Source organism: Cryptomeria japonica, chromosome 2 (genome assembly GCF_030272615.1).
Source record: "Cryptomeria japonica chromosome 2, Sugi_1.0, whole genome shotgun sequence".
Classification (NCBI taxonomy): domain Eukaryota; kingdom Viridiplantae; phylum Streptophyta; class Pinopsida; order Cupressales; family Cupressaceae; genus Cryptomeria; species Cryptomeria japonica.
The window spans coordinates 262,487,751-262,515,558 of record NC_081406.1 but is presented as its reverse complement, the minus strand read 5'-3'; the positions used below and the strand labels follow the sequence as shown (position 1 = coordinate 262,515,558).

General features: G+C 33.9%; 1 long non-coding RNA gene across 1 annotated transcript; it reads right to left on the bottom strand.

Moving 5' to 3' along the window:
* Positions 1 to 7,568: 7,568 nt before the first annotated feature.
* On the bottom strand, positions 7,569 to 15,093 carry LOC131050565 (uncharacterized). Its single transcript, XR_009106970.2, has 3 exons — positions 14,547 to 15,093; positions 14,274 to 14,369; positions 7,569 to 7,797 (listed from the first exon to the last, which is right to left on the bottom strand). It is a non-coding gene; the product is annotated as an uncharacterized LOC131050565 (long non-coding RNA).
* Between the last annotated feature and the right edge of the window lie 12,715 nt (positions 15,094 to 27,808).

Here is a 27,808-nt window from a genome sequence, read left to right as displayed (position 1 = left end):
ATTGGACAAAATCAAGGGTCTTCTTGTATGCCAACCATTTTTCCTTTTTTACCTCCTGCTCATCCAAATTAAATTCATTTCTTATCAGATCTTTAGGGAAGTGAAATTGATGATTTCTACCCCCGCACCTAACTTTCTTCCTAAACATACCATTGAAGAAGTCTTTAGGATCAACAAACCTAGCCACTATTGTTGACAATCTGAATGGCTGAAGGAACTTCTCAAAATGTAGCCAACCACCTTTGGTGACTACAAATTGATGTTCCATGGTGATTGTTGGGAAGATTGTCTCTCTTTCTTTATTCGTTAGCTCTACTTCTTGTAGTCCTCCAATTTGCTTCATAATCTCAGCAATACCAATCTTCAAAGGGACTTGATAGGGGAGCAAATATGGGGTTCCCCTGAAACCATATACTCTGAAAACGGTGGAAGTAGGATATAAGATTATGTCACCCCAATTGTGCACAATCTTGATTCTCTCTCCAAACTCCTTAGGTCTGATGAATTCAAGGAGAGCCTTTGGGATCCTAGGGTTGTCTTGACACAGAAGAATTCTAAGCTTAGATGCAAAGCATCTATCAAATTTCAAATAGCTAGCATCTTCTCTGTCCGAAGACAGATCTACACTCCATAATTGAATTGGCGTGTCTTCACCATCCCTTTCTCTTCGTAGGTCCATATCTTTTCCAAAATATTACATGCCTTTAAACAAGAACATATGCATCAACATGGAATACCAGCCAAAAGGTCTATCCACTTTAGCATTATTTATCCCAATTAAACCCTCATGAATGACATTTGCAAGATAAGGTGCAAAATCATATGCTACTGCTAAGGATGGGTTCAAAATTTGTGCCATCATAAGCATATAATGAGTTGGCATGGCATTCTCTGCATCTTCTCTGAAAATTTGACATAGAGACCAATATACACCCTTAGCCCTTAAAGTGAAGAAATTCATAGGGAAAGGATCATTGTGCTAGGGCCTACCAATGTAAACCCTCTTATCTTTGCAAAAAAATCCTTCAATATCCATGAAAACTCCAGGGACCACAAGTTTCCCATCATCTAATTCCCATATATTATTTATAGGACCAGGTGTATTCCGTTGGCCAAACCCTATCCTGAACATACCTAAACCTATCATGCCTATCTGGGGATCTCTCAGCCAACATCCCTTGTCATATAAACCGTCACCAATCCGCAAGCGAGGATATTTGGGCACAAGTTCCTTTATCTTGCTTGCACTATTTGTGGATTGAACGAATTGTTTGAGAAAGTCATCGCAAATAGCCCTCTCTTGGTAATCTATCTTTCCCTTAAATTCTCTTTGAGGTGCCATCTTATCAATCGAAAGCTATAATCACTTCAATTGTTATTCAAATAACCCCTTGTAAATTTCGAGCACCAAACAATGCCACACAATTAGGTATTGCAAAGCACAGTCGTAGAAAAACTTACTTGTCGCCTGAGAAATCACAAAAAATGCACACCTAGTCTCTGCTAATCCTCTTCATAGCTTTTTGCAATTTGAATTTCAAAACAATGTGGCACCTTAGAGACAACTGAGCATTAATTATCATCAATAGTGCCACGCACTTCTGCAATTAATTCTTTTAAATTTGAAATTTCGGCTTGAATGGACCAAAAGGGCTTCTTCTGAGTATTTATCCCTTTAGTCGCTCATCCGCAATTAGTAAAGGTCAAGCATCTTCTTATCGTGGTCTACCGACAATCATTAGATCATGCGGATTTAATGCTCCCTTTAATCACTTTAGCCTTCAAAGTGGGCTCATCATTTCGTCACTCGCCTGCTCTTTGTCGTTGATCCACGATGGGTAAAGATCGAGCATCTTCCCATTGTGGTCTAGCGACAACCGTTGATTTCCTTTGGGCTTTGGACTTTGTCACATTGGTCGGGCCCACCATTCAATCGCTAGTCCGTGAAGAATAAAGGATGAGCATCTCTTCATAGCAGTCTAGCAACAACCGTTAGATCATGAGCTAACCGTTTGTTCCTTAAGGTCCTTCGTTACTTAGCTGTCACCAGTAAACCGTCACCGCTAGCTGTCTCCATTAACAATATGGATTAACTGTTTGACCGGCCCCATCGCTAGTGGCTTGTCGTTGGGTCGCAATGAATATTGAACATGCAACTTCCCATTGTGGTGTCACGACAACTGTTAGATGAAAGGAAACTTATCCGGCCTTTAAGAACCATTCTGGTGTTTGATTGTAAAACCCTAAACCCGCCATTAATCATTCTGGTATCTAATTGCAAAACCCTAAACCCGCCATTATTAAATGCAAAGAATGGGCAGATTGGTGTTCGCACGAGGCAAATCATAGGAGGATTTCAATTGACTAAATGCTTGTAATCCATCAAATCCATATATGATGAGTCGATACAATGGTTTTGCATAACAGTTTGAAGCTAACAGAGAGATTGAAGCAATATTAAACTACAAAAAAGGCAAAACTAACAACTATAGATCAATACTTCATGTAACAGAAAATTTGTATTTGACTACATCAATACTTAATGGCCATACTTCATTTTGTGTAAGCAAATTGCAATGAAGTAGCTCAAAGTGTAGCTTCTGTGTACTATCATTTCTCAGAGATTAATATACAAGATCCATTGTTTCTACTTCAAATGTACTGATTACTTTCTGTGTTGATGAAACATGCTTTGTCCTCTTGATGAATCTGTTTAAGGATTTGCTGTAATGTGAATCACATGCTGTTACATTAAATGTGAGATTGGGTTCTTATTGTTTACGTGACACATATCGAACCATTATAGTGATTATTAATATTGTCTCTTGAGTTGATAAAGTTATATGTCCATAAAGTATCATTACATTTTGAGATAGAGGCACAGCTCTGTTGTTAATTCTTTGAGATCCTGATTTAATATGCATTGGGTCCTTGAGAGAGAAGTATTCTTCTCAAACCTTTTGAATTATTCTATTGCATATTTCTTGAATGTCCTGAAAGCATTTTATTTCCAAAATATAACAATCTTTATACATAATTATCTTTTCATTCAGTTTTCAATTGTAAAAGCATTCAAATAAAAGCACTCAGCAGTAGCAAGAAATTATTGCCATTCTTGCGAAGAACTATCTTAGTAAAGTTTAAATCCACTATAAATAACCTCTTTTGTGCTTGAGAGGAAGAGGCACACCCACCTGGGTTTAGTGGAGCCTAAAGTGCAGAGGGATTTGGTCTTCGACCATCCCTGTTCGTTGGCCAAGGCCGATTGGACTACTTGAGCGTTTGACAAGTCTTTTTGTTTTCCAATCTGTGGTATGTACATAAAGCTACTTTTTATCAAAGTTCTATGGTGACCTAATGTGAATTAGGCTTTGACATTTATGCAATTACTTGTATACATATTATTCTTTCTATAAAATTTATGGTATGTTTGTATCATGTATGAATTGAAACCATACGAAATCAATTTACACATCTAATATAATCATAACATAAATTTAATATAATCAACATAAACTATATATAAATAAGAATATGTGTAGAAGTCAATCGCATAAATGTCAAAGCCTAATTCACATTAGGTCACCAAACAATTTAATAAAAAGTAGCTTAATGTACACTCTTGATGCAACAAAATATGATATGTATTCCACATATGTTATATCCATTTTGTTTACACGTGATGTAATCACAACATAAATTTCATATGAATATGTATACAACTCAATTGCATAAATGTCAAAAGATCACCATACTATTTTACTAAAAAATAGTGTTATGTACACACTCGATTCAACATCAACATAAATGCATTATACACATACATATTTCTCACACAATAGCATGTTAAAATGAATTGATATTTATGCATTGGCTTGTAAACATATTCTAGTTTGTATAAAATTAATGCTACAAATATATCGCATGTGTAAATTGAATTTGTATGGTGTATATGGAATGCAAATCAATTACATCCAACTTTATTATATAATTACCATTCAATCCTAATGCACACAAGCACACGACATACACCATACAAATACAATTAACATGTGATGTAACTATAACATAAATTTTGTATAAAAAAGGAAATCCATACAATTCAATTGCATAAATGTCAAAGCCTAATTCACATTAGGTCGTCACACAACCTTAATAAAAAGTAGCTTTATGCACATAAATTGACCACGCAACTCAACCTTAATATGAGTTGACATTTATGCAATTGACTTATGTTTATAAAATTTGTTATGATTACATCGCATGTGTAACTTGAATTTGTATGGTGTATATGGAATACAAATCGATCCCATACAACTTAACCATATAAATACCATTCAATCCTAATGCACACAAGAATGTAAACCGAATTTGTATGGACCATATGGAATACAAATCAATCACATGCATCTCAATAATATAAGATACATCGTGCAAATTCAATTTACACATGTAATGCAATCATAACATTTTTTATATACACAAGTCAATTGCATAAATGTCAACTTATATTAAAGTTGAGTTGTGTGGCTAATTTATATGTGCATAATGTTTTATGTTGGTGTTGCATTAAGTGTAAAAGTTCTATGTTGACCTAATGTGAATTAGGATTGCATATAGCTACTTTTTTATTAAATTTGCATGGTGACCTAATGTGAATTAGGCTTGCATTTAGCTGTTTTTTTATTAAATTCATATGGTGACCTAATGCGAATATGACTTTCTATGCATATTCTTGTTTATATAAAATTTATAGTATGGTTGTATCACATGTAAATTGAAACCATACAAAGTCAATTTACACTTGATATAATATCATAATATAAAATTTATATAAACAAGAATAGGTATACAAGTGAGTTGCATAAATATCAATTCATATTAAGGTTATATTATGTAGTGAATATGTACATGTGCATAATACTTTTATGTTGGTGTACATAAAGCTACTTTTAATCAAAGTTGTATGATGACCTAATATGAATTAGGCTTTGACATTTATGCAATTCACTTGTATATATATTCTTGTTTATATAAACTTTATGTTATGATTACATCATATGTATAAGATAAATTTGTATGGTGCATGTTATATGCTTGTGTACATTAAGTTTGAATGGTATTTATATCATTGAATTATATGTGATTGATTTATATTTCATATGCACCATACAAATTCAATTTACATGTGATGTAATCAACATAAATTGTATATGAATAAGAATATGTATAGAAGTCAATTGCATTAATATTAAAAGCCTAATTCACATTAGGTTACCATACATCTTTAATAAAAAATAGTTTTATGTGCACACTTGATGCAACAACATACAATATGTATTCCACATGTCATAATCATTAGTTTACACGTGGTGTACTCATACTATAAATTTTATACCAAACAAAAATATGTATACAAGTCAATTCCATAAATGTTGAAAGGTCACAATACAATTTTTATAGTAAATATTATTATGTACAACCTTGATGCAATGTCAACATAAATGCATTATTGACATATACACATTGGCCACACAATTCAATGAAAATATGAATTGATATTTATGCATTAACTTGTATACATATTCTAGTTTGTATAAAATTAATGTTATGATTATATCACATGTGTAAATTGAATTTATATGGTGCATATGGAATACAAATCAAACACATCCAACTCATTGATATAAATAACATTCAATCATAATGCACGCAAGCACACAAGATAACATGCGCCATACAAATTCAATTTACATGTGATGTAATCATAACATAACTTTGTATAAACAAGAAAATGTATACAATTCAATTGCATACATGTCAAAGACTAATTCACATTAAGTTACCATTCAACTTTAATAAAAAGGATCTCTATGCACACACTTGATGCAACACAAACAAAAAAACATTACACACATACACATTGGCCACACAATTTGACATTAACATGAATTGACATATATGCAATTGACTTGTATACATATTCTTGTTTATATTAAATTTATGTTATGATTACATCAGACGTAAATTGAATTTGTATGGTGTATATATGGAATACAAATCAATCACATGCAACTCAATAATATAAATACTATTCAATTCTAAAGCACACAATATACACCATGCAAATTCAATTTACAAATATGATGTAATCACAACATAATTTTATATAAATAAGAAAAATACAAGTCAATTGCATAAATGCCAAAGCCTAATTTATATTAGGTCACTCACTATAAAACTTTAATAAAAAAAAGTATCTTCGTATACACACCACAAATAGTATAGACATTATGAGCATATAATATAGTGGGCACACAAAAATAACCTTGAAATGAATTATCCTCATATACATAACATAGAAATCAATCACATATGACTCAATGATATAAACACCATTCAATCCTAATGCACATAAGCACACAATGTACACCATACATATTCAATTCAAAAATGTGATGCAATCATAACATAAATTCTATTTAAACAAGCATGTATCATACCAAAGAGTGTTATACACACAATACAAAGTCACATTAACACTCCATACAACTTCAATTGATAATTAGCTCTATTTACCTGTCATGGAGTGTTATGCACACAACTCAATGACATACATAACATTCAACCATAATATAAACTAGAGCAATTTATGTTTCATATGAATCAATCACATTTATACAACTTAATGACATATATATTACCAATACTAATGCACACAAACACTACAAGCACACCTATAAGTTTGATTCACACTTGATGCAACACCATACATGTATGCTATACAACATTGGTACACCCTTTATTCAACCCTAAAGTGCACAAAATCATTAGACACATCATGTAATTTCACCACGTTACACACAATATTCAACTCAAATAGATAACATATTATAAAATTTAAATACAATAAATAAATAAACTCTATATTTATAATAAATAGATGATTTAAAAAGATTTAAAGTTTTCATACTAATGTATATTTCTCAAAACATACTTCAAAAATTAATATTCACATAAAAGGGCTAAATTACAATCATTTTTTACAAGAACAATGTGACTAAGAACACATTAAATTAAATTAGGTATTCATGTATTTTTGTCATTTATTTCCCTAACTATTCACTTCTATAAACTTAAACAAGTAATATAACCACCATCCATGAGAACTATTTGACAATTTTTAATTTTGTAATTATCTAAATGGCTGTATGCTAATTAATTTAATTAACTTTGATTAAAAATTAAAAATATATAATATTAAAAAAGAGATACGAATTAACCATGAAATACAATTAATATCAAATTTGATGGACATTTAATGATTTTAATTGGAAATTAACAATTAATTTTTATTAACTTTTAACACAAGCATTTAGTTAATATAAAAATTATTATCATTTAAATAAATTACAACAATAATATTTTTTACCAACTTATAAAAAGAAAAATAAAAAACAAAACAAAACAAAATAATGTTAGTAGAGAAACAAGAGACACTCTCAAAGATATCCATGGCCATCTTTGAGAGTTTTTGGAGGGATATTTCTATCCCTCCTAAAAAAAAGTGTATCTTTATTAATTATAATTGTTGAGGGACGTTTACAATAAGAAAAACTAACCGGTCTAAAATGAATGTTACATATTTTGTAATTTCATTCCACTATTAAACAATACCATAAATGATCCCTTCATTTTGAAGTCTTCGTGTTCAAGTTCTCATTGTCATGAACAAATCTTTCAATGAATTCTGTGTGTTCAAGTTCTCACTTGTCCAAACCTTTTTTTAAATTGTCACTGTCATGCAAAACAAATATAAATTAAGGGATGGAAACCTTCTCAAGTCTAAATTTTACTTCATACAATTCAAGTAGAATCCTACCGATTGTACCAATTTTCAAAACCGAGATAAACCTCTAATATTTTTCACTAGTGCAAACTCAATTTTCAAAAAATGTTGTATAAGAAAAATGTAGGTTCAAGAGATGAAAAACTTCCAAAAAGTGAATTTTTACTTATGTAATTTAATTATAATCATGCATTGAAAATTTTACTTGATTCCAATAAAACTCTAAAATTTCTTATTATTGTGCAAACTCTCTTTTGAATGTTATAGAAGATGAACATTCATTAACAGTCATAAAACTTCAAAGAGTAAATTTTCACTTTATATAATCTAAATAAATCATGCGCATTGAAAATTTCACTTAATACCAATAAAACAGAAAAATTTCTAACATGCCTCCTGATATAGACGCTTCAAAAATAATATTCATTTAAAATGTTGTGAAATTTCTCTTAACCTCGAAGATAAAAATAGTTGACAACAATTGATGAGAGAGTTTAAGACGCTTGATATTATTTGACCACCAAATAGAAGGTATGAAGGCATCAAATATAAAAAGTGAAATATATTTGAAGATGTATCAAATACTAAAGGTCTTATTTGTGATATTGTATTGGATACTGAAGGTCATTTTTGTGAGCTAATGTCTATGTGAGTATTTTTCAACAAAATTCCATTCAGTTATAATTTGCACATTCCACATATCAACATACTTTACAAATGCCTAATTGATATTATCCAGTCACAATATGGGTATACTAGTGATGCAGGAGTATATTTTTAAAGATTCAATGTAATTATGATTCTTAGGTTAGTTCATTCAGTCTTGACTGTCATTTTAAGTGGTTTAGATCGTAGATTCATCTCTCGATTTACCTGTCATGTGGATAAGAATCTATTTCCTGTTAGTTCACTTGATCTTGACTGTTAATTTAGGTTGTCGAGACTGTAAGTTCAATTCTTGATTTATCTGTGGTGTGGATGAGGGTTATTGGAAGGTTCACTCTGTAAAGAGCTAGGAGATTGTTTGGTAATCTTTCATTTCATTTCGATTAAAAAAAGACTCAATGTAACTAAGAGGCTGAGTCTAAGACTTAATCAATACCAACAAATAAATGGTACATTTCCAACAAAACAAAAGGATAAAGAATTAATTGATATAACTCTAAATACACATTGTTTTTAACATGTTTTACTGATACCGTGTTTTCTTCTTTTATCAGGGGCTCACACACTGGGATTTTCTCACTGCAATCAATTTTCAAACAGAATTTACAGCAACCCAATTGATCCCACTCTGAACAGTGCCTATGCAAGCCGACTGCAGGGCATGTGTCCCAGGAATGTGGATTTCACCATTGTTATTAACATGGACCCTACAACACCTCGTAAATTTGACAATGTCTACAACCAAAATCTCAAGAATGGCAAGGGCCTCTTCATTTCTGATCAGGTTTTGTACAGACAGTCGAAGTCTATGCGAGGTATCCCTCTCAATTTGATGTAGGCTTCATATTATCAGTATACTAGTCAAACTGATGCAGGGGAATAGAGGGAGAATAGGAGGCTGCGTAGAAGAAAAGTAAGTGAAAGAAGACAACAAAAAGAGCTGCTGCCCACTAATGAGAAAGGGAAGAGAGACTTAGCATTGGAAAACATAGGGAAATTAGAAATAGCAGCAAATTGCAGCACAAGAATAAGAGAGAAAGTGGATATTGTGTGGGAAAAGAACGAAGGATAACAGGAAATACAGAGAACACTACAATTTCTGCACTGTGATTGGGAAAAGTGAATGAAGTGCATGGATTGGATGGACAACGCAGGAAGACAAAGCACCAGGCAGTTTGAAAAGACATAGTTGGCAATGAGTAAATAGGAGTTACGTAGGAGTGCAACACCAAAGAGAGAGTGGATATTGTGTGGGAAAAGAAAGAAGGATAACGAGGAAATACAGAGAACACTACAATTTCTGCACTGTGATTGGGAAAAGTGAATGAAGTGCATGGATTGGATGGACAACGCAGGAAGACAAAGCACCAGGGAGTTTGAAAATACATAGTTGGCAATGAGTAAATAGGAGTTACGTAGTAGTGCAACGCCAAAGAGAGGGGTGCCTGACAAAGTGGGATGAATGCACAAGAGTCATAAAGTTTAATTGCAGATTTAATACAAAAACAGAGTAATAAGCAGAATGTGGTGTTGAATTTGACAAAGATATGTAGAGTTTAGAGCTAAGCCAAAAGAAATTGGCTTCCTCGTCATTTTGACAAGGGGTTGAAGATAATAAAAAAACAAAAATAAAGCACAGGCGGGTGTTGCGCTGACGAAGAAGAGTTTGGACAAACGAAGAGAGGCCCAAAATTAAGACACATTAAGAATTTTAAGAGTTGCAGAAGAAAAGAAAATGCACTGGAGAAGGAGAGAAAAAAGAGAGAGAAAAAAGAGAGAGGGAAATCATGTTTTAAAAATCTGCAGAGGTGAATGCATGGGAAATTGAAAGATAGTAAGTTGTAATTTGAGAAGAAGATTTTAAAAACAAAAAATAATACAGATTGCATGAGAAGTGTGCAGCAATTTAGATGTGGCAGATTTTCAAAGAAAGATGAGAAACAACACAGATGGAAAATAATAAGAATAAAAACTGCTGCAGACTTTCAAAGAAAGATGAGAAACAACACAGGTGGAAATTAATAAAAATAAAAATTGCTGTAGATTTTCAAAGAAAGATAAGAAACAACACAGATGGAAATTAATAAGAATAAAAATTGCAGATTTTAGTTGACAGTAGGGGGCATTGAAGTAGGTGTGGAGCAGAGAAGAAGACAACAAGGAAATTAAGCAAAACAGAGAAGGTTTGGGCTTCCACCAGATGGGTTGAAAAGTTTATGGTCAGTAAAGAATACTAAGCTAAGAGTGGACACAGGTTTTTGGTTTTCTCGTGGACAAGAAGAACAAGTTTTGATAGGAGATTAAAATAAATGAATAGAGCACTATGAAGAGGAAGAGATTAAGAGAAAGGGTGGGCGCGGTAACTGGAAGATGAAATAATTAGCTGGAACAGAGTAAAGCCTCTGGCATGACAAAGCATTTTGAAGAGAAGGAATAAAAACTAAATTTACTTGTAATGTTTATGTTTGCATTAGTGTGGCATAAATATGGATCATCAATTGTCTTTGATTTTATAAGATAATGAAATATCCTTTCACGTTTGGTTCTTTGAGTTAATGAGCAAACATTAGTGTTGTTGGCTGCTTGGTTTTTGTGATTTGATAAGATACCTGGACCTTGTCTGCATTAACTAGTCAAACCCAAGTCCTTCTCACAACTACTTTCCCACAAATAGCTTGCACACTGTCTATGCAAAAAAGTTCCATGTATGTGTAGAAGATGATGTCTGCAATTTGTATTTTCATTGACTGTATGTCGTCTTGTGCTAATCAAAATGGGAGGTGCAGAGCATGGAAGAGGATCTATAGAGCAAGGAGATGATGAAGGTGTCAATCATGCTGGAGTTGCAGATCATGGAAGAGGATCTATAGGGTCCTCTACATAATGGAGTTACACTTCCCCAACTGAATCATGAAGAAGCATTTGAACAGTCTTATCCAAGCACAGCCAAATTTTCAAGAAGAAATTGTGAATTTATACTGAGTTGCACACTTGAGTTTTTTTTGAATAATTCAGTGCAATTTTTTTGCATGAGTAACTAGCAAGCCCTTTTGACTTTGCAAGTACGCATGAGTTTAGCATCTGTCCCATCCTATTTTTTAAAGGTTTATGAGTTTTGCATCTGTCCCATCTAAAATTCCAACTACATCTTACACCCATAGAACATGCTCTCAAACAAACATATTTCCTAGATGCACATCTCAAATTCTCTCTAGACTGCGATAGGCCTCTTCAGGTCAAGTTCTAACCTTTGCAATAGCTAGGTAACCATATGGTAATCTTTACATGATTCAAAACTAATTTACAAGTTTGAATTACCCAATATGATGACCACAATACAGTATCACAAAGAAGACCTTCAATATCTAATATATGAAGGCAACAAAAGAAAATATTTGAAGCATTTGTTGGAATAACCAGCTGTAGTCTAGATTGCATAGAGAGACAGTGAATAGGTATTAAATTAGTGATAATTTGTTCAGTCCCTTTTCAATCGATGAACCCTAATTTGCTCAGTGTTGTTTCAGTCAATAAAGCTTGAATTCATGGTGTGATTAGAGAAGTATATTTCTATATACCTTTGTTATGTGAGCACTATCTCTGTCTGCATTCCCTATTACTGGTTTATGTAGGGCCATATTTTGAATATGTTTTCAGAGCCTAGTTCATAATAGAGACTGTGAGGGTCATGACATCGACTGTAGACTCAAATTTTTGAGAAATGGCTGGCCAGATAGGTGAACAAGACAAGACGGTGGAGAAGTTTGATGGAGAAAACCTTTATCTATGGAAGGTTAAGATAAACATGTTGCTCTTAGTAGCAGATCTATGGGATATTGCTAATGGGGCTAGGCTGAAACCTCTTAATGGAGAATCAACAACCAAGTGGCAGTAGAGCGATGCCAAAGCGTTAGCTACAATCTGACTCAAGCTGAAGGATATACAATTACTGCATGTAATTAGTGTGAATTCCAAGGTCAAACTTCAGTTACTGTGCTTTATCACGGTGCGAATTTATTCGCAGGGTATCCCTTCTAATATTGGAAAGTTGAAGAGGGTTTTTAATCTAAACTTGAGTATTGGAAAAGTTAAATTCCCTAGACTTTAGCAAACTTTCCAGATTTTGTTCATTGAATGACTAGATAGGCATCTCAAGGAAACAAGCATGGTATGACAGGTGAGAAGTTGGAGGATGCACAAGAAAAACTAGGCATTGATCCTTATGATCAATGTTTTTGTCAGCTGAAAATATTCACAAATAATAGCAGCTACACAAGAAAATTTACAAATAACAGCAGCATAGAGCTGAATAGAAAATTGCAACAGCCACAGTAAGAGCTACACATTAAATGTTGTTCTGCAAAATGTATAGAAGAAACCAATTAAAGTCAATTACAATGGCTACAATAGCAGCCACAAATGCTGCCAGAACTGAAAGAATACTCAGTCAAACACATCAGGCAATGAGTATGGAGCAGAACATGCCATACAAGCCTGCAGGACCAAAGGTTGACAAAAATCTTCATATGAAGATAAGAAGATACACTGTAACATTTGTCAAGAATATGTAACTTTTGAAGTATGACAATTTTCACAAGCTTTTTTTTAGTATGAGACGTTATCTTTTAATTAGTTATATATCCAGCATTCATTGAAAGAAAACATAGGGAAATATTAAACTTCACGTGCTTGTAAGGTCTGTGCCCCATCTAAACCTAAAGCATCAAAGGCATGGCAAGTCTCCATACTAATAATCATAGTATTGCAGGAACTAGAAGGAAAATGAAACTGATGAGAGTTGCTAGAGAAAGTCATCCAATAATCTAAGAAATCTAGATAATAAGTAACGAGAAAGCTGACATTCCAGCCATCCAATAATCTAAGAAATCTAGATAATCAGTAACTAGAAAGGTGAAATTCCTCGAACTTTGGTAAATTTTCTGCAGCTGTGCTACTAGTTGTCAACTCCAATCATCCAACAAGATTGAAGAGCCCAGGGTTTGCAAGTTGGCAACAAAATCTAAGAACCTCTTTCTTAGTGTACTAGACATATCTCTCCAAAGGAAGCAAGTGGGGTGAAGTTATTACCTCACTTGTCAATCTTACAAATCTTGAGGTGTATGATTGTGGGTTAGCAGGACCACTTCCATCCTCGATACCCAACCTCTTTAGACTTGTTAAATTTTTAGATGGAGTTCCTACTGATATATCCCTTCTATTTATTGACCATAAAAGAATCATAACTATCTTCTTTAAAGGAAGCCCAAAAGAACATAGAAAATTGATCATATCACCATCGTCAAGTGCAATTAGAAAGGTCAATATGGTAGAAAAGGAGAAATACTTGGCAAGGCTAGAAAATGCACAATGGCATAAGGGAGAGACGAGCCAAAAAAAAAAAGCACTGTCATGGATGAATAAGTGAAGCACAAAACAACTGGGTTCATTTGAATCATATACAATTCAAAAAATAAAAAAAATTGTAATAGCAATTTAATTTGTAAACCCTTGAGTTCTTTAAAACCCTACTTATAATATAATAAGATTTTACATCATATTAGGGCATTCAGTGGAATATAGTGACCCTATTTTCACAGCCTTATTTAACAGGGTAGTAAAAATATAAAATCAAACTAGTAAACATTGACTTAATTAATAGAGGAAAGAACTATTTAAACGTTTAAAGAAGATAAAAATAACAGGCCATATGAAATAGTTAAATTTTCAAAATGAAGTAATCTGGACTCATCAGACATACCTGATTAATCACAACCAGCTCACTATCAAGCCCTTTATAGGAACAATGCCTTTAAGAATGAAGAAGTTCATTGCATATTTGGATCTTTAGCAGGGCCTGTAAATGAAAACAATGAACATTTTATTCAAACAAAAGAGAGACAGAGGATGGAAGAGAGAAAACCTACGAAGTTATGACTGAAAACAGTTTACTTCAAACCCTTTTTACTACATGAAAGGAAAATGTTTAGCAAATTGAGAGAGAGAGGAGAGCGCTAACAAACTTGCATCACACCTTGGTTTCTAAATCTTTCCAAGAGATAATCATTTGATGGTGCGATACATCAGCTGTTAGCACCTTCCAGATTAAACACAGATTCCAGTCCCACTGCCATGGTTTTGCTCGCCCCTTCTTTTTCCTTTATTTGGAGGCCGTATAGATTACTGTGTGAATCTCCCAATCGTCGTATAGATTACTACTGTATGAATTTCCCAGTTGCCCCTAATTTTAGCTCTTTGTTTAAATCCTTCCTGTTAGATTATTGTATGAATCCGTCTGCCCAATGACACAACAGTCCAATGCAAATCCATCAACACTTCACTCTGACACAACACTCCAATGCAAATGCAAATCCTGTTCCCTCTCTTGCCCTGATTTACTTGCCCCTTCGTTTTCCTTAGTTAGAGGCTTCAAATGTATGAATCTCCCAATGGTCTAATCTATGAATCCCCCAATTGCCTCTAATTATAGCTCTTTCTATGAATCCTTCCTGGAAGATTATTGTATGAATCTCCCAACGGCTAGCCTAGTTGGCATTAGGCTTCAACGTTCCCGCTCCAAGCTCTGTAATAAAGCAGCAACGTTCAAGTGTTTTTATTTCAAAAAATTCAACTGTTTTTATCTCTTAGGAGGTTTAGTTGTATAAGGGAAACCTATCTTGTTAGATGTCAATGGTTTGATAATTGGAAAGATGCTTATAATTATTAATTCTCTTATTTGATAGATAAGAAGAAAAATCATAATATAATAGGAAGTTAAATTTTTATATAAGATTTTTGAAGAAATAGTAAAAGAAAGTTTTGCAGAAATTGAAATTGTTTGTTTTGGAGTGATAAGATTACATGTTTTATAAATCAAAATAAAGTGTTACATGATTTTTTCTATGTTTATATGACATTGTGAAAGGTGCATTGTTGGAAGAAACTAACACCTTCAAGTTTGATAATGTGTTATTATGTCACTAGATATTTGTATTCTCCATGTCATTCACATTATGTTTGACAAAGATAATAGAGATGTGCATGCTTGTGCTATTGGAGTATTTAATGAAATATAAAATGGATAAAGTTTAACAAAGAGATTTATTGAAGGTTAGAGACATCAAAGCTTAGGTATTGCATCTTGAGACAACTTCTCCCTAGACATGATGTGTTGCATGAGAAGCAATAATATTAATTGTGTGTCCCTTCATAAAGAAAAGGGGAGCTTGAAAGCTTTATGATTTGTGTGTCCCTTCATGAAGAAAAAGGGATCTTGGTAGTTTCATGATTTATGGATACTTAAAGTGATTTTACATAAATACACACATGCATATTACATAAATTATCCATAAATCATAAACTTGCATGTGTGTATTTATGGATAATTGAGTGTCTCAATTTACTAAGAAAGGGGTGTTCTATGGATTGTGGAATAAGTCTTGATTTATAGTTAGATTGTGTTTTAGTTGGTTGATACTTTTTCTTTTGGAAAATCGAGTGTCTCAATTCACGAAGGTGGTATACTTTTGAACAGTTGAGTATGTCTCAATTAACAAGTATCATTGAATAACTAGCATATTTTCTTGGACACAAGCAATTTGGGGTGTTGTAAGGAGGTTAGATGATTGGCTAGAACATTTTTGGGTGCTCCAAAGAGATTTGGTAGTCAACTAGGACATTTTCCTAGACATAAGTAGTTTAAGGTGTTCTAGATGAGTTAGAAGATATGGTGGAGATGCTTCCACAAATTTCTAGATGGGCTATTATAGTTAGCCATGTTTTAGTATTTACGTTCTTTCCTTTTTTTGTTTTGTTTTTTAAATATAAACCTTAAGGGGGTGTTAAAAAAATTAAGGTTTAAATGTTGTAATAAAGTCACCTTAGTGAATTAGTTTCAGCATTAAAATATTAATTAGTTGGGACTTAGTTTCTCATAGATAGTTTATAGATTATTTGGGAAGTTATGAGAATGCAATGCTTTAAATAAGAATGTGTACATGTTTTTTCTTGTTGTGCAAATGTAAATGCTCTTGATTTTTCTAATATAGTCAAACCTAGGACCTATCATTTGCTATGGGGGTTCTCTACCATAGACCTATTAGCCCTCTTAGTAATAAGTCTATCTTTGGTTCAATTGTAGGTCATTTTCAAAGACCCCTCTTGAGCCACACTATAAGTGCCTAGGGATCATAGCTTCACCTAGCTCTACTAACCTAACCTTTAAATACCAAGATTATTTTTGCATGGACCAACTGGGAATCAAACCTAGGACCTCATATTTGTTTTTGGGTGCTCTATGATTGAGCTACCAACCCTCTTGTTGACCAGTTCATCTTTGGTTTATTTTCCAATATTTTTCATGTTTACAACCAAGGTCATTTTTTTGCTTCATACAAATAATAAAAAACCATAAAAACTAAATCAACACCATCATACATTTTGGAGCAATACAATATCTCATATAAGTCTATGACCCTCATGACTAACCGGCCTCTATTAGTCTCAAACTTCAAACTAGTTAAAGGGATTTATAGCAAGTTGTAAAGGATACAATATGTAGATAATGATAATAACTTCAAACTCTTCCTCCTTTTACATGATTTACTAGATTCGTTTCTTATTAATTATGGGTGCAAATAAGTGGAAGTATTTGTGAACACAATGTATGTGTACGTAAAAAATTATAGGTTGATTTGTGCAAGTAGAACAACAAAAATGTGCTTGATTTTATATGACAAATTATATGGAACCTATTTGAAAAATGTCTTACTTGTATTTTGAGAAATTTTTAGTTTAAAAATATTTGTGTAATAATCACCCTTGGTCACTACCAATTTTTTATTTTAAAACAATTTCATTGCATCTTAAGTACCCTCTTTATTGATCAAGCAATTTCTCTTTAATTGAAAGTGTTACAAGCCTCATCAAACAATATCAATGGTAGCAACTCTATGCCACAACCTTCCATTTTTGTACTACATAGGATAAGCTCTCATATCATGACAAATTCTTATATCAAATCTTGTTCCTTGAGGTTTTCCATTCAAAATGACTCTACCTACCAATCATTAATGTGAATCAAATAATCAATAGTTTATACACCAAGTATATAATGACTTATTCCACACATTTAGGAGATCTCTGACCTCTCTTTTAAATAACAATTGATAATTGATATTATGTTTCTAATTCACTCCATCCATAATACTATGGTGTCAAGCATACCCAAAATAGATATTAGTACAATATCAATAAGTACATGTACACATAAAAATCATCTCAAGCATACATCACATACAAACACAATGACTACCTCATACACACACAATGTGACTAGCTCATGCCCACATTGCATATACATAGGTACACATAGTGATTAGCACATGTATTCATCACATCATGTACACATAGTGAACATCTCTTACATGCATAACATTCACATAATTATATATTTTTCATTCCTTCTCCATTCTCCATTACATTGTCATGGGAAAATGCATTCACATAATCATTTCCATCCTCTTTGAATAATTTTACCACTAATTTTTTGAATAACTATTATATTTTCTTATTTTTCATAATTGGTTGTGTTTTATTTTTCAATTTATTTTACCTTAGAGGATAATACAATATTTTAACTTCACATACCACATTTTTAGCAATAAAGAATTATTTTCCCTCATCTTCCATACTTGGAGGATCGTTGAAATTGTCACATGCTTCCTACAATTGCAACATTTCTCTACCACAAAAGCATCAACTCACTTATAGTTGCACGCCTTAATTCCTTATATTTTGTGTGTACTTGCAATATATCTTTCTTTCTCTCTTACTTCTATGCAACACTCTCCATGCAGTCTTCTTTTATTGTAAAGGTTTAAAACCTTGGAGAATGTAAGGATGCGCCAAAGGACAAAAGATATGGCTCCTAGAAAGATTGTGTTGAATGTCATTGACACTTATTGCACCATTGCAACTATCGTCACCATGGTCAAATGATTTTGAGATAAGAAAAACTAAGATAGGATATTATAGAGCTACCCTACGTGCACCTAGAGGTTCATAGACAATGTTTGTAGGTGTCATGATTTTGAGAACTACCCCATCATATTTTGGTATTTTTTTGCATTTAAGTCTCTTAAGAGACTTTATCATATGTCTATATATTAGAATGATTAAGATTATTGGGGTGAAAAATGGGACCTCCTCTAGCAATCATCCACCCACCTTGACATGGTAGCACAATAGATTTGACCCATGAGGTGAAGAAACAAATATGACTCCTAACAAGATTGTGTTGAATGTCATTCACACTTTTTGCAAGAAGAGGGACCCTACATGCACTTTTATAGATTCAAACATAACATTTTTAGGTGCCACAAATTATTGGAACCAATCCATCATAACTAGGTAGTTTTTTTACTTTATTCTCTCATGTAACCTTGAAGAAATTTGGATGCAAATAGAGGCCTCCCCTATCATTCAATCGACCACCCTAATATTTACTTGTTTCTCATTCTTCTTAGAGAAAGAAAGCGACTCTTCTCTGCAAGAGAAATGATGTTGAGACAAATTTGGGAAGACTGGAGTAGAGATGTGGAAGCTCAAAAATCCTACTAAGGAGATCAACTTGACTTTATCAAATTTTCTAGGCAAGCTTCAAAACCATTAAATACTTCTTGATAGTGGCAGTAGCTTAAAATCTTAGGAAACATATTAAGTTTGAAGAAAGAAAAGAAATGTTAGAAGGAAAGATAGTGTAGCTTAAAATCTTAGGAAACATATTAAGTTTGAAGAAAGAAAAGAAATGTTAGAAGGAAAGATAGTGGCTTATAATGCTTGAAGCTTTAGACTAATGAATACAAAACCATAAGAGTAGGTCTGTAATGAATTCGGGCTTTGGTTCTACTTTATTTTTCATATATACGAAGATTAGTTTTATTTCTTATCCAAGCCTCTTGTTTAAGTTATGCTTCTTGTGCATATACTTCTATCATTAGAATATAGTAGCAAGCATGATTACTTAAGTAACCTTATTTATGAGCCAAGTAGCTCAAAGCAGTCATTAGAATACAATAGCTGAGAAATTTTCTTTGTAATAAACATTTAAAAATAAAACTCATAGTATGCAGTGAGTAAAGGATGATAATTTCATGCATGAGAGTGCAAAGGTATTGCACGTTTATGGCATGCATAAGTAGGAGGTTTGAATAACCTTGAAATCTGCACTTATCGAGGTTTAATTAAATTAGGGAATAATACCCTAACAGTTGGCTAGTAAGCTTTATCCGTCAATAGAAACCTTACACAGAGCTATGTGCTATTTATTCACCCCAAATTTCTTGATGAAAGGGTAATCTCATAAGAGTCTTGGATTGTTAAGTTAATTTTTTGTACTCTTAGAAAATATTAATTCAGACTATAAAGAGGTTGTAGAGGCCTATAATAAATTTTCTACATTTAAGTAACATTTTTTTTGTCTAGTCATCAAAGAGTAAGGGGTGATGTCGTTGAGCATTATCAATTTGATTCACAAATAAAATAACATGATAAATTTACATTTTCTTTATTGTACATTGAAGGGTCTAAACAAAGGCAATTGCCAAGGTCAGTATACGAGGACATGTGACCAAAGTTTCTCCATCAACCAAATGTGATTAAGTCAAGAGTCATAATCATATGATGTTTGTAGCTTGCAAGTTGAGTAGGGGTGGGTGAGTAGTTGACTGCACTTCTTGAAAGTGCTTAGCATAAAAAACCTTTGGCCAAGGTGGCACAAAGTTCTGCTTGCACCTACTCAGTTCACCATGTCCAAATACATAGTCTAGTCCCGGGGTCATGCATACTTAGTCAAGATGTGACCAAAGTTTCTCCATCAACCAAATGTGATTAAGTCAAGAGTCATAATCATATGATGTTTGTAGCTTGCAAGTTGAGTAGGGGTGGGTGAGTAGTTGACTGCACTTCTTGAAAGTGCTTAGCATAAAAAACCTTTGGCCAAGGTGGCACAAAGTTCTGCTTGTACCTACTCAGTTCACCATGTCCAAATACATAGTCTAGTCCCGAGGTCATGCATACTTAGTCAAGGTCTATATTTGTGTGACCAACTAGAGCTATATAGGATACAAACACCAAGCTTAGATGAAAACCTTGACAAATTATTGTAGATGTGCCTTCATGAAGGGTAGGGCCAATTTTGGTAGGAAGGTGTGTGGGGGACTACCAAGCCTATGGGTGGAGGAAAAGCACTTGAGTGACTCTCTCCCTCACATAGAATCACGGTGAAACTTGTGATATAGTTCAGTCATCTAGAATTATAGCATAATCTAAACTCTTAACCCTCTTTATTTATGTTATGCTCTTCAACGTTTAAATCGAAAGATGAAAGTATCTAGAGATTATACTTGCTAATCTCTTTCTCAACATTGTTTAGCATTTCCAATTATTCATAAATGATGCTTGTTCATTGTCAATTCATTAAATAAAGTTAATTCAATGCAAAAAAATCACATGCATTTTTTAGAAGCAACTTTTGGTTTATGATGAGAATGTTAAATTACTTTTCTTGTTTGAAGTAATGAGCTTGTCACATATGATATCAAAGCTACTAGGTTCAGTATTGGACTTAGGAGCTCGCCACCTGAAACTATATAACCTAGGTGTAGCTAACAAAAAAATTGTAAATGTTCATTGGACAAGATGAGAATCCATTAGGCCCCAAGGAAGAAGGTGTGCATGCCATGACCTAAAATTCTCCAAAAACACAAAACCAAGTATGACTACTCTAAATGCACACTACTAATAGACAATGAAACCCTAGCTAATGTTGTAAAGAGACTCCAAAAGGAGAGTAAAATGTGGCCTAAAGAGAACAAGGAAACTCCATATCCTTCTTCATCTTTAAATTTGAATGTAACTCAAGAGAAAACTCATGAAACCCCATTTGAGGGAAAGAATGTAAAGGTAGAAACAAGGAGCGTATGGTTCCCTACTCCATTTGAGGGAATGCATGTATACCATCTAGCTTTGAAGGGTAAGAAGACCCCATAGAGACATCTCATACCAACGGAAATAGTGGTTCTTAGACTTGTGAACTTGAATATTGTACAAAAAGGGAATGTAACTTGATATTGTAAATGTTGTACATATTTTGAAATGAATAAAAGAGAACCAATTTTGTTGTGAATAAATATTCATTGATGTTTTAATTTAAAGGACTGGAAATGAAATTTTAGTTTCTCTTTTATTAATAAACATATTTATGCATTTTAGGGACTATTGTAGATATATGGAACATTCTACGGATGATTTTTGAGGGCCACAAGAGGGGCCTAATCCCTTTGAGACTAGTTATTGACCATTATGAATGACACTAGAGCTAGACTTAGAAACCTTGAGCAATAGGTTATGAACCAAAGTAGAATGGAGGGAAATGACTAGGAAACCAAAGATAGGGAAGCCTTTAGTAGATAAGAATACAATAATTTGTGTAAGCCCAAAGCAAAACACGTTGAAGTTATAACTCAAATGGAGATGAAAAACTAATTGGCTTTTGAATTGTCCCATGATATGAAAAAGGTCACACACCCTAATTGTTAGGACTTAGTGTCAAGCAACAATGTTAAGGCTTGGCTCACAAAAATGGAAGCATGCTTCAATATTTGTAACTACTCAAAAATAACCAAGGTAGCTTGGGGAGCATTTTACAATTGTTTTGGGAAACCGCAACATCATGGGAAAATAAGAAGGTTGAATTGGGACTAAAATCCACAAGCTTAACATGGGATCAATTCATAGTTATATTTAGGCAAATGTGGCTACTAGAACTACTCTTTGATCGGAAGTTGATGGATTTCCAAAACCTATGTCAAGGAGACTCCTGTATTAATGAGTATTGGGATAAATTCACACGACTCCTTGAGTATGTATTGCAATACCAAGATAACAAGAGATTTAGAATTAGGAAGTTCATCATGGGATTAAATAACCAAATTAGTTGCATGATTGATGTACTTAGATTGACCACCATGGATGAGGTGTATGAGAAGAAAATTGGGCAAGAGCAAAGAATAAAGAAAAAACACTACATATAGAGAGAAGAGCCAAAAGAAGTACAAATGGTCTCAATATTTTCAACCTTTCAAGAAGAAGGGTGGAAAACATGAGTCAAGAAAAAGAAATGATAAAGGATTTAAAGGAAACAAGTATGAATGCAGAGGAGATAAGAAGAACTTTGACAACTCTAGGAAGGATGGAGATAGTTATAATAGGATTTCAAAGAGGAGATGACCTCCAGGGGGATGCTTCACTTGTGGAGGTGAAAACTATACTAATCAGTGCCCATACAAGAATCGAGGGTACCACAACATAGGAAGCCTTTACCCACTCAGCAGGAAGCCTTCCAATAATGGATCCATGCAACATTGGCCAATAGGTAGGCCGAGTACTAGATAACACCAATTGAGACCATAAGGTTGCTTTACAGGAAGCCAATTTATATTGTCGTAGATATGGATGCAATTGAGAGTTTCATTGCAAGCATGATAGTGAGTAGATTTCCTAAAAGAGTTGGTTATATAGAGAAATCATGGTCAATAGAGTATGCAAATCAGATAAGAGCTTAGGTACAAAAATTTTTATTTGAAGCTAGGATTGATCTTCCAAGGTCTTCAACTAAAGTGAATTTGTATAGCCTCCTTACGATCTTGTGACATTATTCTAGGAATGAATTAGTTGTGGAGACATAGAGAAAAGGTTGATTGTTTCTCCAAAATAGTAGAGTGCCTAATTGATGTTGGAAATAGGGTACTCATACAAACCACTCAGCGAGAAGTTAGGATTTGGTAAATTTTTGCCATGCAATTAAAAAGAGTCAAAAGGAAGGGTGTCAGTTATTTTTAGTTAAGATGGAAGAGTTAGAAGAGCCCAGGGAGATAATCTTTTTAGATGATATGATGTTTTATGAATCTTCAAATCTCAATCGACTAGGGCTAGAAGAATCTAGTTAACAAGGAGAAAATTTTGTAGAAAAGTACCCTTATCTTTGGGACTATCAAGATGTCTTTCATCAAGAGTTACTAGGGTTCCTCCCGAGAGAGTGTTTGATTTTTCAATTGACCTAGTTTCAGGAGTAGAATTAGTATCCAAGGCTCCATACCATATGACAATGAAATAATTAATGGAATTTAAAGCAAAACTTTAATAGTTGCTAAGAAAGAGTTTGATAAGACCTAGTGTATCACAATGGGGAGCCCCCCCGGTCTTTATCAAAAACAAGGATGACACTTTATTATTATGCATTGAATATCATATGCCAAGCAAGGAAATGATAAGAAGTAAGTGTCATGTACCATACATAGATGATCTATTTGATCAAATGTGCAAGGTAATAGTGTTCTATAATATCAATTTGTAGTCAGGTTATTATCGATTGAGGCTGGAGGATGAAGACATTCATAAGATGACCTTTAGAACAAGATATGGGAACTATAATTTTATATGTTATCTTTGGTCTCACCAATGCCCTAGTGCATTTATGAATATAATTAATAGCATCTTCTAAGACTGTTTTGACAAATTTTGTCCAAGTGATGTCTGGTTTCAAGTATATAGCACCCCGTATAAGAGTTTGTTTTCTCTAGTTTCGAGCATGCATCAAAATGTTTAAGACATATAATGCAAATACAAATTCCAAGGGGCAAGTCTAATTCTGATAACATCTCATTTAAGAGTTTTTTTTCTCTGGTTTCTAGAATGTGTAACTGCATTTAAGACAAATACATGCATGGTTTCGAGGATATCCCATGTAAGAGTTTGTTTTCTTTGGTTTCGATGATGTATACCCCATCTAAGACATATATCAAATGTTGCATATGGTTTCGGGCATGAAGCATCTCGTATAAGAGTTTTGTTTCTTTGGTTCCAAGCCTAAACACCCCATTTAAGACATGCAAGGATATGGTATGATATAATACAAAGAGGGAAATATGGGTTCTCCCCAATTAAGATGTCAACATAGCCCCTATGTTGATGTCTTAAGGAAGCTAGAAACAAGGATACCCACCTTCAACACCAAGGAGATATCTTGCAACAAGTGTAAAAAGGATACTTGGAGGAGAAGAGATATTTGATCCAAAGACATCTACCTCCAAGAGGAGTTCTTGAACAAACATAACATCTTCTACCAAAAGAAAGGAAGGAGAACAAGAATGCATACCTTCCCCTTATTGCTAGGTGAAAGGGATTATTGATGAAGGATGACACTCTTTTGACCCAATGTGAAGGGGTAAATCTATAATAGATATACATTGCCAAGTCAAAAAGAGGTTGTAATTAAGGACATACATCTCTTGCACAAGACTAGAGAATCCTTGAGCAAACAACAACTTCACACAAGGAATGACATCAAATCATAAACAGACACCTCTCAACAAAGGAAAAAGTGGATCCTTAGAAAGGATAAGATATAAAGAAATCATTGCCCCCCAAGTGTAAGAAAAATGAGAAGAATTAAAACCTATAAGGAGAGTGTAGACATAAGCCAATGCATGACATACTCACACAAATAAATATTCAATGCAAGAAAAGACATTAATATATGTAAAATACAACTCTAAAGAAGAGGTAATCTTCAAAGAGAGATAGAGAGAGAAAGAGAGAATGAAAGATCACAAACTCCCCCAAGGAGAGATTTATCATAAGAGACATACCATTTCATGCAAGAAAGGATATCAAAATATGAAAAATGCAACCTCTAAAGGAAATTAGTGAAATTTTAGATAGAGAGAACGAAAAGAAGAAATAAGGATGGATGAACCATGTTGCTGCCCCAATATGTTTGATTTTGAAAAAACATAACCTCTTATGGCAAAGAGCCCCCAATTAAGTTAACTACTTGTGGCATAGGGCGAGGATCAACATGGAGGGTGAGAAGAGTGCTAAGACACTACTTTCTCACCAAGAAAGAGAGCAACATCAATGGAAGATTTATTTGAGAATTATCAAATTGTTCTTGAACAAATCCCTTCAATGCTTTACATTTTCCAAGAGAATGACAATAACTATGATGAAAAAGACAATGCTCACTACCTTCTTTATTTTTTTTGCTAAACTTTATAGAAGGAAAAAACAATGTTCTTATCGTACTTTAATTTCCAAAAGATTCTAGTTGCTAACCTTTCCTAATCATCAATAAGATTAGGATTTGTCTGTTGTGATGTAGGATTAGGATTGTTAGAAGAAGAAGGATTGTCATCTATTATTTTAACTATACTTGTATCAATGAGTCCTTGCATTCCATTTTGAAAATAAGGACAATCATTGGTAGTGTGATCATTAGTTTGGTGATATGAGTAAAAATGAGTTTTTGAAGAAGCACTTTTACATGAACGATAGGTTTTTTTTCTTGCAAGATGATCTTTGAAGTCTTGAATCCTAAGGATATCCTCCATAGGAGAATTGTGATAATTTCCTAGGCCTTATGTGCTAGTTTGTGTAGGAGGGTTTATAGGGACTCTAATTCCTTGTTCAAATTTTTCAAGTCGTTGTCCTTTAAACCCTTGTTTTGATATTATGTTAAAGCCACTCCTATAAGAATCTCTTAATTGAAAAGGAGTAACATTATAGAAGTCAGAGAAGTTAGTGGCAAAAGAGCTTAGAGAAGTCAAAGCAGTTAGCGAAGATGGATAGAGTTCACAGGTTCGATCAAGTCTGGCGATATCAGAGACCAGACGACATGGGTGAGCCATTAAGTACCTCGAAGCCTCTTTGAACATTTATGCATTTATTGTTGTCATTAATGCACTTTAGGGTAGATAAGCAAAAATGCATAATCGGTGTTTTGCACTACTAGTGCGTCTAGGTCAGGTTTTGTCGCGTCTATGCATGTAATTACGTCTATGTTTAGATAGGGATGCATCTATGTCAAGGGGGCATGTTTGTGAAAGACAAGCACGTCTATGTAGAACATTGTCGTGTCTATGATGTACAGGCACGTCTAGGGAAAGAAAGCACATATGGGTTGATTAAAACCATGTTTGTGTTGCAAAAACATGCTTATGTCTAACAGTTTTGTGATGAACATACGCTATCGATTGGATAATCTACTGAGAGGATGCACTCAAGCAGGGCCTTTAGAGAAGACAAACTGAGAGATAGGCTAGAATTGACATTTCTGTGATAAACATATGTTGCCAATTGGATAAGTTGCTAAGAAGATACACTCAAGCAGGGCCTCTAAATAGGATCAATTGAAATGTGATGAACATATACACAAGGGTGCAGTGCCATGCGATAGACATAAGCACTAGGATAGAAGTAGCACTATGTGATGAACATAAGTACCACTAGGATTAAAGTAGCACTATCTAGAAGAACATAAGTACCACTAGGATTGAAGTAGAACTATGCGATGAACATGAGTACCACTAGGATTGACATGATTGGTTTGATTGGATGCAGGAGTACTTGCCCCAAATAGAGTTGCGGGAGAGATTCCCTGTGACACAGAGGTTACGACTAGAGTTGACCTTCGAGAAGTGGGCAGCTGTGGAGGCTATGGGACTGAGATACATCATGTATCTGCCTGAAATTTGGGTGAACAGAGGATTACTAACTACTCTAGCAGAGAGATGGCACTCTGAGACTTGTTCATTTTATTTGCTAACTGGTGAGATGTCAATCACTTTAGAGGATGTATACAAGATCTCAAGGATACTGATCCATGGTGAATTGGTGTCATGTGATAGGGAGAGAGACAAAGATGCATTGAGATGAGTCTTTGGTGACCCAGAGCTGGAGATGAGATCGGGTCATGTCAACTAGAAGGTTATGATATCTACTGGATGAAAACTATCGACAGTGGCTGGAGGAGTGATTAGTGGCTACCTTTGTCCAAACAAGGTGAAACGAGGTATGGTTGTTGGTTGGGGGAGGACTCTGGAGATATTAGTGACACAACACACTAGATATGCATGGGGTCCATGTGTCTTGGCACACTTGTATCATGAGCTACACTAGTTTGTGTATCTCGGTGGCTGCGAGCTAGGTTGTGGGGTTATTATTCTACAAGTATGGTCATATAAGCACATTGCAGTGACTAAGATGGTGCATTTTAGAGGGAGAGGGCATGGAAAATCCTATTCTCACTTGTATAGTATGATCACTTCTCATCCACGGATTGGGAAGGTGGAGTATTGGAGATGGGTGATAGATGACATAGATAGTGTCATATGGAGACCCTATCTAGACTATGAGGATTGGGATGAGGATTCCATAGAGCTTCCTTATGTTTTCATG